The sequence below is a fragment of the Musa acuminata genome, chromosome BXJ3-11 (assembly GCF_036884655.1).
Source record: "Musa acuminata AAA Group cultivar baxijiao chromosome BXJ3-11, Cavendish_Baxijiao_AAA, whole genome shotgun sequence".
NCBI classification, from domain to species: domain Eukaryota; kingdom Viridiplantae; phylum Streptophyta; class Magnoliopsida; order Zingiberales; family Musaceae; genus Musa; species Musa acuminata.
The window spans coordinates 17143751-17155956 of NC_088359.1; positions in this window are offsets into that span (position 1 = coordinate 17143751).

Below are 12206 nucleotides of genomic sequence, written 5' to 3' on the forward strand. Positions count from 1 at the left end.
GCATCTCCAACGATTCTTCGGACTCTTAAACGTCCATCGATCTTGACTCCGGTATTCTTGCTTTGTGTTTTCTGGTTATCGTAGTTAATCCTGCACACTTAACTCAATAATATGGATTAGATCAATTAACCCATCAATTGATTTCATCATCAAAATCTGAGATTCAACAATCTCCCCCTTTTTGATGATGACAATCAATTGATGACGAAGTTAAACATAACTCCCCCTATCTATATGCCATATTATGAGAAGATGAAAACACTTGAATTTCATCCATTGAATTCAAGCATAAACCGATAAGTTCTAACCGTAGAGCTTATCGTTATTCTCATTAAGCAATAGTAAATGCGAAACTTCAATGAAAATCATAAGTCAAATGATATGGGACAATTTTTACTACGATAGGAGATAAAGATTTTCAACCTGAATTTCATGATATCGATGTAAGGCATGCTTTCAATATGATCAATCAATCTTGTGATATTCTCAAGGATTTTGCAAGCCATATAAGACATTCATATCACACAAGCTTTTGCAATTCATATAAGTCATGCTATTAAAATGATACAAGTCATCACTTTTCTCCCCCTTTGTCATCAACAAAAAGGGAATGAGACTTGAAGCACATAATTTATCATACAAAGATTTTATCATGAATCATACATCACTCATCTATATTATCATTGATCATACAAAGATTTTATCATGGATCATACATCACTCATCTATATTATCATTGATCATACAAAGATTTTATCATTGATCATACATCACTCATCTATATTATCATTGATCATACAAAGATTTTATCATTCAAAATTAAGAATGCTAAAATATTTACGCAGAGTTCGTCTTAAAGGAAAATTCAGCATTCATCCATATTATCAAATCTCTTCTTTTTATAAATAACAAAAATTGTAGATGTACAAAGAAGAGATTGGGATAAGAAAAAAAATTTTAAGTAGTAACTCCAATAAGTCAAGATCATAATTCGAATACAAATCCATTCAAATTCAATTCGTCAACTTGAAACTCATAATCAAGCCAACAAAATCAATTTCGAGATTCAAAATATCATAAAATCATTAATCTTGATCAGATGGAAGCGGTGTTTGACTCAAGATAGGATAAGATAATTTAACAAGTCACCGAGGAACGGAGAAGGAATGAAAAACTTTATGGAAAATCCATTCAACCAAGTTTATTCTTAGGGACAATTTAACATACCTAATTCCCTTCTAATGAATTCAAATTGGTCTTCATTCAAAGCTTTTGTAAATATATCTGCTAATTGATGCTTTGTGTGAATGAATTCTAGAACAACATCATTGTTAAGGACATGATCGCGTATGAAATGATGCCTAACGTCGATGTGCTTAGTTCTAGAGTGCTGAATTGGATTTTTAGTAAGACATATGGCACTAGCATCAGAAGCCAGAAATAACTTCATGCAAGCCTTAAAATAGGAGGAAAGTTTTGTAAAGCAGAAGTCTCGACAGCATTGGCTTACACTAGGAGATTCCAATACTAAATTTTTCTATGCTTCAATTGCTACTCGAAGGGCTATTAACCGTATCAGCAAATGCACAGACAACGATGATAATCTTATTGAGAATTTAGAAGAGGTTAAAGCACACACAGAGCAATTTTTTTATTCCTTACTCAATCAAGCTGGGAAAACTAATAACATTCATGTGGAGCCGACTAGAAAACTTGATTCGGAAGCTATTTCAATCCTCAATGCCCCAATTACTGACGACGAAATTGTATGTGTTGTCTTTAAGTCACCAAAGCACAAAAGCCCAGGTCCAGATGGATTTCCAACTGAATTTTACCAACTGCTTGGTCTATTATTGGAAATGATGTGATCAAGGCTTGCCAACATTTTTTCTCTTCAGGTCATATTCTTAGAGAGATGAATTGCACCTTTATTTCTTTAATTCCGAAGAATGCAGGGGCTGATTCACTAGAGAACTATCGACCCATATCGTTATGCAACTTTATTTACAAGATCATCTCGAAAGTATTAGCAAATAGAATGCAAAAGGTAATACACAAGATCATTAGCCCAAATCAAGCTGCTTTCATCAAAGGGAGAAGTATACATCATAACATTTTGCTTGCTAATGACTTGGTCAAAGATTTACATTCAAAAGCAAGAGGGACAAAAATATGTTTTAAAGCTGATTTACGGAAAGCCTTTGATTCAGTTAATAGGAAATTTATCTATAAGATGCTCCTCGATATGAACTTCCCACAGCAATGGGTTAATTGGATTCAATCTTGCTTGGAAACTCCAAGGTTTTCGATACTCTTTAATGGCTCACCTATTGGTTTTTTTGGGAGCACGAATGGCATCCGACAAGGTGATCCACTCTCTCCGTATCTCTTTACTATTACGATGGAAGGACTTAGCTGTATGTTGGAACATGCAGTCTTAAATGGCAGCATAAAGGTACCCAATGCTGGCTCTATTCATATATCACATATAACATTTGCAGATGATTTACTTATCTTTCTCCAAAATGATCCAACTTCAGTAAAGAACCTGGCTACTATTATGAATGACTTTGGTATGGTTTCTGGACTTCAGTTAAATCATGCGAAAAGTAAAGTATATATGAGCCCTCACGTTGAGAATAAGGTCTTTATTGCACAAACTTTGGGGGTTAGTGAGGGAAGCCTGCCAGTTCCTTATTTGGGTCTCCCGCTCATATCCACAGGCATTCACAAAACCCACTGTCAGCCTATCCTACAAAAAATAAAGAATAGAATTTCTTCTTGGAAAAATAGGCTTCTATCAAAAGCAAGACGACTCGAACTCATCCGTTCTGTATTGCACTCTTACTCTATATATTGGTGTAATGCATTTCTTCTGCCTGCTGGACTTCTCCAAGATATTGAACGGTTATTAATGAACTTCTTCTGGAATGGCACAAATGATAAGGCAATGCATATGGTAAATTGGGATAGCATTTGCAAACCGAAAGATGAAGGGGGGCTAAATTTGAGAAATACTAGAGATTGGAATCAAGCATGCCTGGTACAACAATTGTGGGATCTTTTGCAAAACAAATGTTCCTTATGGTCACAATGGGTTTCTGCTAGGTATCTTTCAAAGGAATCAATCTGAGAAATTTCAACAAGAATATACCACTCTTCAGCTTGGAAAGGAATTTTAAAGGCAAGGAATTGGCTAATCAAACACATTTCTTATGCAATCTCTTCTGGAACTAGTACTAATATGTGGTACGATCCTTGGGTGAATGGGAAGAGTATATTTCAATTATATGGCGATAGAATACGAAAAGATCTTGGGGCTCCCAAAGATTGGAAGGTTTCCGAGTTCATTGCTAACGGTACCTGGTGTCTCCCTAATCCTATTTCTCCCGAAATGTTATCACTTTGGCCGACTATCATAGCTATTCCAATCAGGAACAACTCTTCAGATATACTTATTTGGCCTCATGACAATGGCAAATTTAGTGTCACATCCGTATGGAATCAAATTAGACAAAGAAATAACAAGTGGGTCCCAAGCAGTTGGACATGGGATCGACCGGGATCACAAAGACACTCCTTATGTACATGGCAGGCCCTTCTCAATAAACTACTTACAATAGACAATATGAAAAGAAGAGGTATCTATCATGTTAACCGATGCTCCCTTTGTTTGCAACAAGAAGAAACTGTTGACCACCTTTATTTTGCTTGTAATTATACAAAATGGATATGGAAGGAGATTCTCCAGCGATTTGAACTCAATAGACTGCCGCAACCAAACTTGCACCAAGAACTAGGCGACCTTATGCAATGTTTCTCAAGAAAAGGGCCACTTACACAACTGGCAAAGGTTACTTTCAGATGCGCTATTTGGTGGATGTGGAAGGAGAGATGTAATAGAATCTTTGAATGTCAACACACAAACAATGCTCAGCTTTTGAAAGAGATTATTAGAGACTCAAGATCCTGTATGGAGCATGATCTCAAAATCGAGCACTTCACCCGAAGAGAAAAAGATATTTTTATCAAATTTAATTTTGCTATTAGCTAAAGATCTTGGGAATGATGTCAAATAATGTACCCACAGGTAGTTATAGTCAATAGCATGTGTAGTCATAACTATCGCATTCGCACTCTATGAGTTAATTGGCTTTGTCTATGACTTGTATAGATAAAGCTATTTGTAGAATCTTTACACATAATCAATTTACTTTTACTTACCAAAAAAAAAACAAGACTTGCTAAGACTTTCTAAGACTTTTCTCTCAATCAAAATGCTTCTCAAAAGTTGTTGCCTCAGCTGAGATTTGAGGGGTATTTATAGGCCTCAAGAGAATTCAAATTTTGGGCTCCAAAATTTGAATTCTCTTAGGGTTCCCGGTGCTGGAGGTTCCACCGCCCAACGCTCGGGTGCTGGACGGTTCAACCGCCCAGCCAAGGAGGTGTCACCGCCCAGCACTCGGGTGCTGGGCAGTTTCACCGCCCAGCCAGGCGGTGCCACCGCCTGGCTCTTCAATTCATTTATTTGGCTTATTTTTAGCCCAAACCAAATCTGACTTTGGGCCCAGTTGGCCCCTAACCAGGATATAGGATTATCTCTTAATCCTAATCCTAATTACAGATGAACTACATAACACAAAAAAAACATCCTAAGCAAGTTTTTTAGCCGCGAACGTCGAGTCTTGTACCGGCGAGCTTTCCGACGAACTTCTTCCGACGGACTCCCTGCAAGCTCCCAATCTTTGTGATGACTTTAACGAGTAGCCGAGCCTTTCCGGTGATCTCCGCGAGCCTCCGACGATTTCTTCGGCGAACTTCCGACACGTTCCCGATTTCTTCTCGGATGGTTCCGGCAGCATCTCCGATGATTCTTCGGTCTCTTAAACGTCCATCGAGCTCGACTCCGGTATCCTTGCTTTATGTTTTCTGGTTATCGTAGTTAATCCTGCACACTTAACTCAATAATATGGATTAGATCAATTAATCCACCAATTGATTATATCATCAAAATCCAAGATTCAACAGAACATTCTCTTTCCCCTTTTTGTAAGTTATTTCTAAATCAAATCCAAGAAGTTTTGTTACCCATTTTTGCTGCTCAGGGGATGGTATCTTTCGCTCCAAAAAGTACTTGAGGCTTTTATGGTCGGTTTTATTTTGAAATCGTCAACCAATCAAGTAGGGTCTCCACCTCGTTGCTGCACGCACAATGGCGAGCATCTCCTTATCATATGTTGACTTATTTTGATGGGAGGAAGATAATGCCTTGCTAGTGTATGCGAGTGGTCGGCCATCTTGCATGAGAATGGCTCCAATTCTAACTCCAGATGCGTCGGCCTCAATAATGAAGGGTCGGTTAAAATATGGTAGTGTTAGCACCGGCGTCGTCGTCATGGCTGCCTTAAGTTTGTCGAAGGCAATGGAGGCTCTATCCGACCATCGGAAGACATCTTTTTTCAGTAAGGAAATAAGTGGTGCACTGATGTCGCCATAGTTTTTCACGAACTTGCAGTAGTAGCCTATTAAACCCAAAATGCCATGTAGCAATTTTACGTTCCTCGGGGTAGGCCAGTTTTGCATTGCTTCAATTTTGAAGGGGTCTTCTACCACACCTTCCTCTTATATGATATGCCCAAGATATTCCGCCTTCTTTTGAAGAAAGCAAAAATTCATAGTGGTTGTTGTGTGTTCAAAAGGTGGTTTTCGGTATGTCTTCTTCGCATACTTGTATTTGATGATACCCGGATCGAAGGTCCAACTTTGTGAAGATTTGTGCTCCCTTTCATCAAGCAATTCATCTACTACTAAAATAGGGTATTTATCCTTGATGGTTATGCCATTGAGAGCTCGGTAGTCAACACATAATCGCCATGTTTCGTCCTTCTTTCGTATGGGGAGCACCGGTGAAGAGTAGGGGCTGCAACATGGCTGAATAACTCCTGTTTCGAGCATCTCTTTTACAATCCATTCTATTTCATCCTTCTGGAGATGTGGATACTGATATGGCTGAGCATTTGCTGGAGGTTTGCCTGGAAGAATCGTTATATAATAATCATGCCGGCGGGTAAGAGGTAGGTTGCGCGGTACATCAAATATATCTAAAAATTCAGCAAGCAAAGGAAGTAGATTTGGATCTTCAAATTCTGTTGACTCTCCCTTAGTTTTTTTTTTTGTAAGTAAAAGTAAATTGATTATGTGTAACATTTCTACAAATAGCTTTGTCTATACAAGTCATAGACAAAGTCAGGTAACTCATTGAGTACACATGTGGTAGTTATGACTACACATGTTGTAGACTTTAACTCCTAACTGTAACGAGCATGTTAAGATGTGCCAAGACTACCATTGGTTACAGCATTTAACATCGTTGCCAAGATCTTTAGCTAATAGTAAAATTGAATTTGATAAAAATATCTCTTTCTCTTCGTGTAAAGTGCTCCATTTTGAGATTATGCTCCATGCATGATCTTGAGTCTCTAATAATCTCTGTCAAGAGTTGAGCATTGTTTGTGTGTTGACATTCAAAGATTCTGCTACATCTCTCCTTCCACATCCACCAAATAGCACATCTAAAAGTAACCTTTGCCAATTGTGTAATTCTCTCCCTTAGTTTGCTGCTCAAGTTGTACCAAAAAGCCACTGCATGCTTTATGCAAAACCTTCTTCATTTGTTGTGTGCAAATCATCGTTACGTCGCCCCCACGTTTCCCGTGCAGTATCACCTGTTTCTCCTTACCGTAAAATTTCATAATTAGTTTCATAAAATTCCAAGAAAAATCACCTAATGTTGTCAACCATTTAATTCTGAGCATGTCCTCATGATCATCAAGAGGAAGAAGGAAGAAATCTGCAATTATCTCTTGGTCCTGCAGCAATAGTTTCTCCTGCGGGCGCCCACGATCACACTTCAAAATCTGTCTGTCGGTGACCTTAACATCAAACCTGCAGTGATTCTCGATAGGTAATGTCATTCGGATAGCAACCTTACTGTTTAGGATATTATTAGTGCTGCCCGTGTCGATGAAAACAGTGATCGGTTGTTGTTTGAGAAGGCCTCCAACTTTAATCGTTTGCGGGTTTGAGTAGCTGTCACGCCCCTCAAAATATCCATGATTTTTTAAAATTTTCATCACGGATCAATCCAGGATCCAAACTAACGTTTGAGGACACTGAAAAACATTCTATTCAAATTCACATCCATAAAACCTGTGCATTTTAAAATCATATATCACATCACTCGATAATTCACATTTATGACAATCCAAGCCAACTTGACAAACATGAACAACATTTATAAATCCACAAGCTAAATGAATTATACAATTAGAACTCCAACTATTCACCACAAGTTCATATCGTCATAAATTAGACTTAACAATCCGAAATTCCAAATAAGAGAGATCTTCTAACACTTTTACACAGTATATCCATTTCGATTCATCGACAACATTTCATTACATACAAAACATACTTATACAACAATATCATAATAACCACCCAGACTTGCCCATAATTCTGAATAGCTATCCACTGCCTCAGCTCAAATCAACATCTCGAAGAGTGACAAGCTGACCTGAAAGATTTATATAACAACGGAGTGAGCCAAAAACGGCTCAGCAAGTGACAAAGCATATTCAGAACAAAAGGAACGGTTTCAAACGAGTAAGGTATCATAATGCAAGGCAGAATACAAGAATTCTCAGGGATACCATCTCAATAGATACCAAATCATACGTATCATGTCATTCAAAACATATTTGATCCATAACGAATGGAGCATAGAGTAATTGGAACATATCAATGGCAGATAGGACATTTTAGAACATATCAGTTTATAGCAAATGGAGCACAGGGTAATTGGAGTATATCAGTAACAAAGGAAACATATCGGAGCTTATCAACGGCAGATAGGACATTTCAGAACATATCAGTTCATAGCAAATGGAGCACAGGGTAATTGGAGTATATCAGTAAAAAAGGAAACATATCGGAGCTTATCAATGGCAGATAGGACATTTCAGAACATATCAGTTCATAGCAAATGGAGCACAGGGTAATTGGAGCATATCAATGGCAGATGAAATGTTCCGGAGCATATCAACGACATATGGAACATTTCGAAGCATATTATCAGTGAATGAAGCATTTCAGAGCATAACAAAAACAAATATCGTACAGAAGCTCAAACATCATCTTTGACGTTGCAAACATATCAATCTTATCCAAAGCATGTACAGAAACACATAACCAAAGCTCTGGATATCATATCAAACATACAAAAGGTGTAGTGGGATCTCAGTCAGAATGTGATTCATCCATTTCTGAATGACCACCTGACAAAAGTCTCCCACGTCTAGGAGCTCCATCCACCCACGTCTAGGTGAAGTCAAAGGGGGCCGGTAGAGCATCGCAGGCTCTAAGCAATATCCCACAAAGCGAGACCCCACAAAGCGGGCAAATAAGCACATACCAGAATATCCCACAAAGCGGGACCCCACAAAGCGGGCAAATCAGCGCATACCCTTTACCATTTCTGGCAAAGGTCCAGACAATCCCACACACCAGAGTACAAAAGGGCAGTTTCAACAATAAGTAGCATATATCGGAAGCACATGCGGAATAACGAAGCGTACATGTGCCTTTACGAGTCAATCCGAAGTAAGCAATAATCTTTCACAAGTATATTCAGATTTGAAAGGAATTGAAAGCAAGGGCACATATGGAATCCAAGCAATCACATATAACTCAATTCAATAAGAAGATTTGATGAATTCAATGTCCAAATGAATGAAACTGGAATAGGCACATATCGAAAGCAAATGCGGAACAATAGGATATACATGTGCCTATATGAGTCAATACGATATAGCATAAACGTTACACAACAGTTTTCAAGAATGCAATAATTTTAAGGACAAGAGCATACAAGAATTCAAAGCAGTAATATAAAGCTCAATTGAATGAGAAAGCTAAAGGATATCAATTTCCAAAGGAATGAAACCAGAATATGAGAAATCGACCAAAGCTCGATTTCTGGCAGAATACAGAAGGCACATTGAACAAATGATTCAATCTATCAATCGTGCTCCAATTTACTCAGAAATAATCATTGGATAATACTTTCAGATAAGACAGGCTTCATATGAATTGAACTGTCCAACAAAGAGAGTTACAAATAATTTGGTAAGCAAGTGTCGTAGAACAAAATCTCTGTTGGCAGAATTCATAATGCCATATTCAACAGATAACTGGACAGGTGTTTGGATTCCAAATCTTTCAATCCATATATCAAGGAAAGGTCTACGAGTCTAGTTTCCAATGAAATCAGTTTTGAACAAATCAGAGTTTCCAACAAAGACTTATAGGCAGCTCGGTATCAAAAGGTCAGAATCTCAGAAGTTGCACAGATTCGAATCGTTACGTCTAAACATGAGATATATCAAATGCAAGGCTAGAACAATTCAAAGTTCCTCATATTCAAATCAAATGTAGAGATAAAAATGGCAGCGAGGAACGATCAGGATACTTGCAAGAGAAAAGATTAGAAAGCTTGCAATAGAAAAGGTTAGAACACTTGCCTTTCAAAGATTTCGATCCGAAGATCCAAAGAAGGTGCCAACCCAAATCCTTCTACTTTTCCTCCGTGTCCTCTCTGTTTCGTTTTGTGCTCTCGTTTTCTTCCTTTCTTCGTAACTACACCTCGTGTCGAACATCGAGGCACAGTCACCTGCTCTCTCTTACTCTCATTCCTTCTTTTTCTTTCCCAAACGCAGCTGTCACAGCCGCTGCCGCTGCCACAATCGCAGCCCCTTCCACCGCACTAACTTCCTTCCTCCCTTCTCTCGCAGACATAACTGCTGCATACGCAGTCGCTGCCACTGCGACCGCAATCCCGTCCACAGCCCCTTTTTCCCCCCTTTCCTTTCTTTTCTTTCCCAGCTGCAACTGCCGCAGTAGCAGTCGCAGTCGCAGCCATGGCCGCAGCCACCACAACCACAGCCTCTTCTTCCTCTCCTGCTCTACTTCCTCTCCTTCTTCTCTTCCAGCTGCAGCTGCCATCGCCGCAGCCGCAGCCCCTTCTTCCCCTTCTCTTCTTCCTCTCCTTCCCTTCTCTTCCAACTACAGCTGCCTTCGCCGCAGCCGCAGCCCCTTCTTCCCCTTCTCTTCTTCTCCTTCCCTTCTTCCTTCCTCTTCCTCTTTCCCTGCCACAGCTGCATCTGCCACAGCCGCAGCCGCAGCTGCTTCTTTCCCTTCTCCTCTTCCTTCTCCTTCCTTTCTTCTTCTTCTCTTCTTCCTCACCTTCTTTTCTTCCTCTCCTTCTCTTCCAGCTACAGCTGCCTCTGCCGCAGCCGCAGCTCCTCCTTTCCCTTCTCTTCTTCTCCTATTCTTCTTCCTTCCTCGTCCCCGGCGTCACACACACCCTCTCCTCTGTTTCCTCTGCAGGAAACAGAGGTATCACAACCTCTTCTCCTGCTTCCCCTTCTTCTTCTCTTCCTCTTCTTCTTCTTCTGCTCTTCTCCTACCCGACACCCCACACGTCTCCTCTGTTTCCACCTGCAGGAAACAGAGGTGCTGCAGCCCTAGCTGCTGCCACCTCTCGCTCCTCTCCGTCTTCCCTCTCATTTCCCTCTTCTTCTCCTTCTCTTCTTCTCCTCTTCCCTTTTCCTCCCCAAGGCCACACACCTCCTCACTGCAGCCTTGCCGCAGCTATCCTCCTCTCTTCTTCTTCTTCTTCCCTTTTCATCCTCAACGCCCCACACATCCTCTCCTCTGTTTCAACCTGTGGGAAACAGAGGTGCTGCAGCCCAAGCTGCTGCAGCTGCCTCTCTTTCTCCTCTCCATCTTCCCTCTCTTCTACTTCTACTTTTCTTCTCTTCTCCCTCTTCTTCCTCTCTTCTTTTCCCTCTTCTTCTCTTCTCCCTCTACTTCTCTTCTTCTTCTCCCCACGCCCCACCGCTTCTCTCTGTTTCTCGAAGAAGCAGAGAGAGCGTGGGAGGCGGTGGGATAAAACCGAAGTTTTTGGTTTTCTTTATTTTCTTCTTTTTACAACTTAACAGTTTAGTCCTTGAAATTTCCATATTTACATATAGGTCCTCCGATTTATAAATAAATCTTTATTAATAAGTTTCAAAAGTGAGGGATATTACAGTAGCTGGCTAGTGCATGTACCGTAAATTCGGTCGGTTCTGGCTCTTCTTCTGCATTTTCTTCTTTATGTTCAATGCTCTCTTCTGGATATTCAATGACCTTTTCTTCTACTGGTTCAATGATAAAAAGTCTCCCTTTACTACAGCGATGCTCATGGCTCCACGGCTCGTCGCAATGCCAACATAACCCCTTCGCAGATCGCTCTTGAAGCTCTTCTCTTGTCAACCTTTTTGGTGCAGGGACTCGGTCAACAGTAGGGGGGGCTAAGGGCTTCAATATTGCTGGTTGAGGAGTGACCCTAGTCCTTCGAGCTTCATGGTTCAATTTCTCCTCTTGATGTCGTGCGAAAGAGATGGCTGCCATAAGCGTGTACGATTGCCGCGCTTTAACTTCTCCTCGGATCTCCGGCTTCAAGCCCTCAATGAAGGTCCTCAATAGCTGCTTTTTGAGACCAATCACAAGTTTGATTAGATAACCTTTCAAACCTGGTTTGGTACTCCTGAATAGTGGAGGTTTGTCGGATCTTTGCTAGTTGTTCGTCAAAATTCTCGTAATCGGTTGGTCTGAAGCGAATCAGCAGTCCTTCTTTGAATTGTCGCCATGAAAGGACTCCATAAGTATGTTCAAACCAATCAAACCACTATATAGCATCCCCTTCAAGATGTATAGCTGCAATTTTCACCATAGATCCATCCGCGATTTTATGGTACCGAAAATATCGCTCCGCGCACGAGATCCAACCAATCGGGTCTCCTTCTTCCCATCTAGGGAAATCCACTCTCATGCATGGATAGTTGGGGTTGGTCATAGAGCTTCCCCTCTCTTGGAAGTCATATATTTGGGCTTGGTGTGATTGGCCAAAGCTCTCTCCTTGATATGATTTCTTCGGGCTTAGTGGTTGGCCCAATCTGAGTTCAGTAAAGAGCATCCGAATCTTATTCTTCATTCGTGCCTCCAAGGCTTCGAATTTAGCATTGATTACCTCCTTAGATGCCATAGTATATGCCCCCAAATCTATGATGTTAAGATCTCTCTTTTGTTGTTGGGTTAAAGGC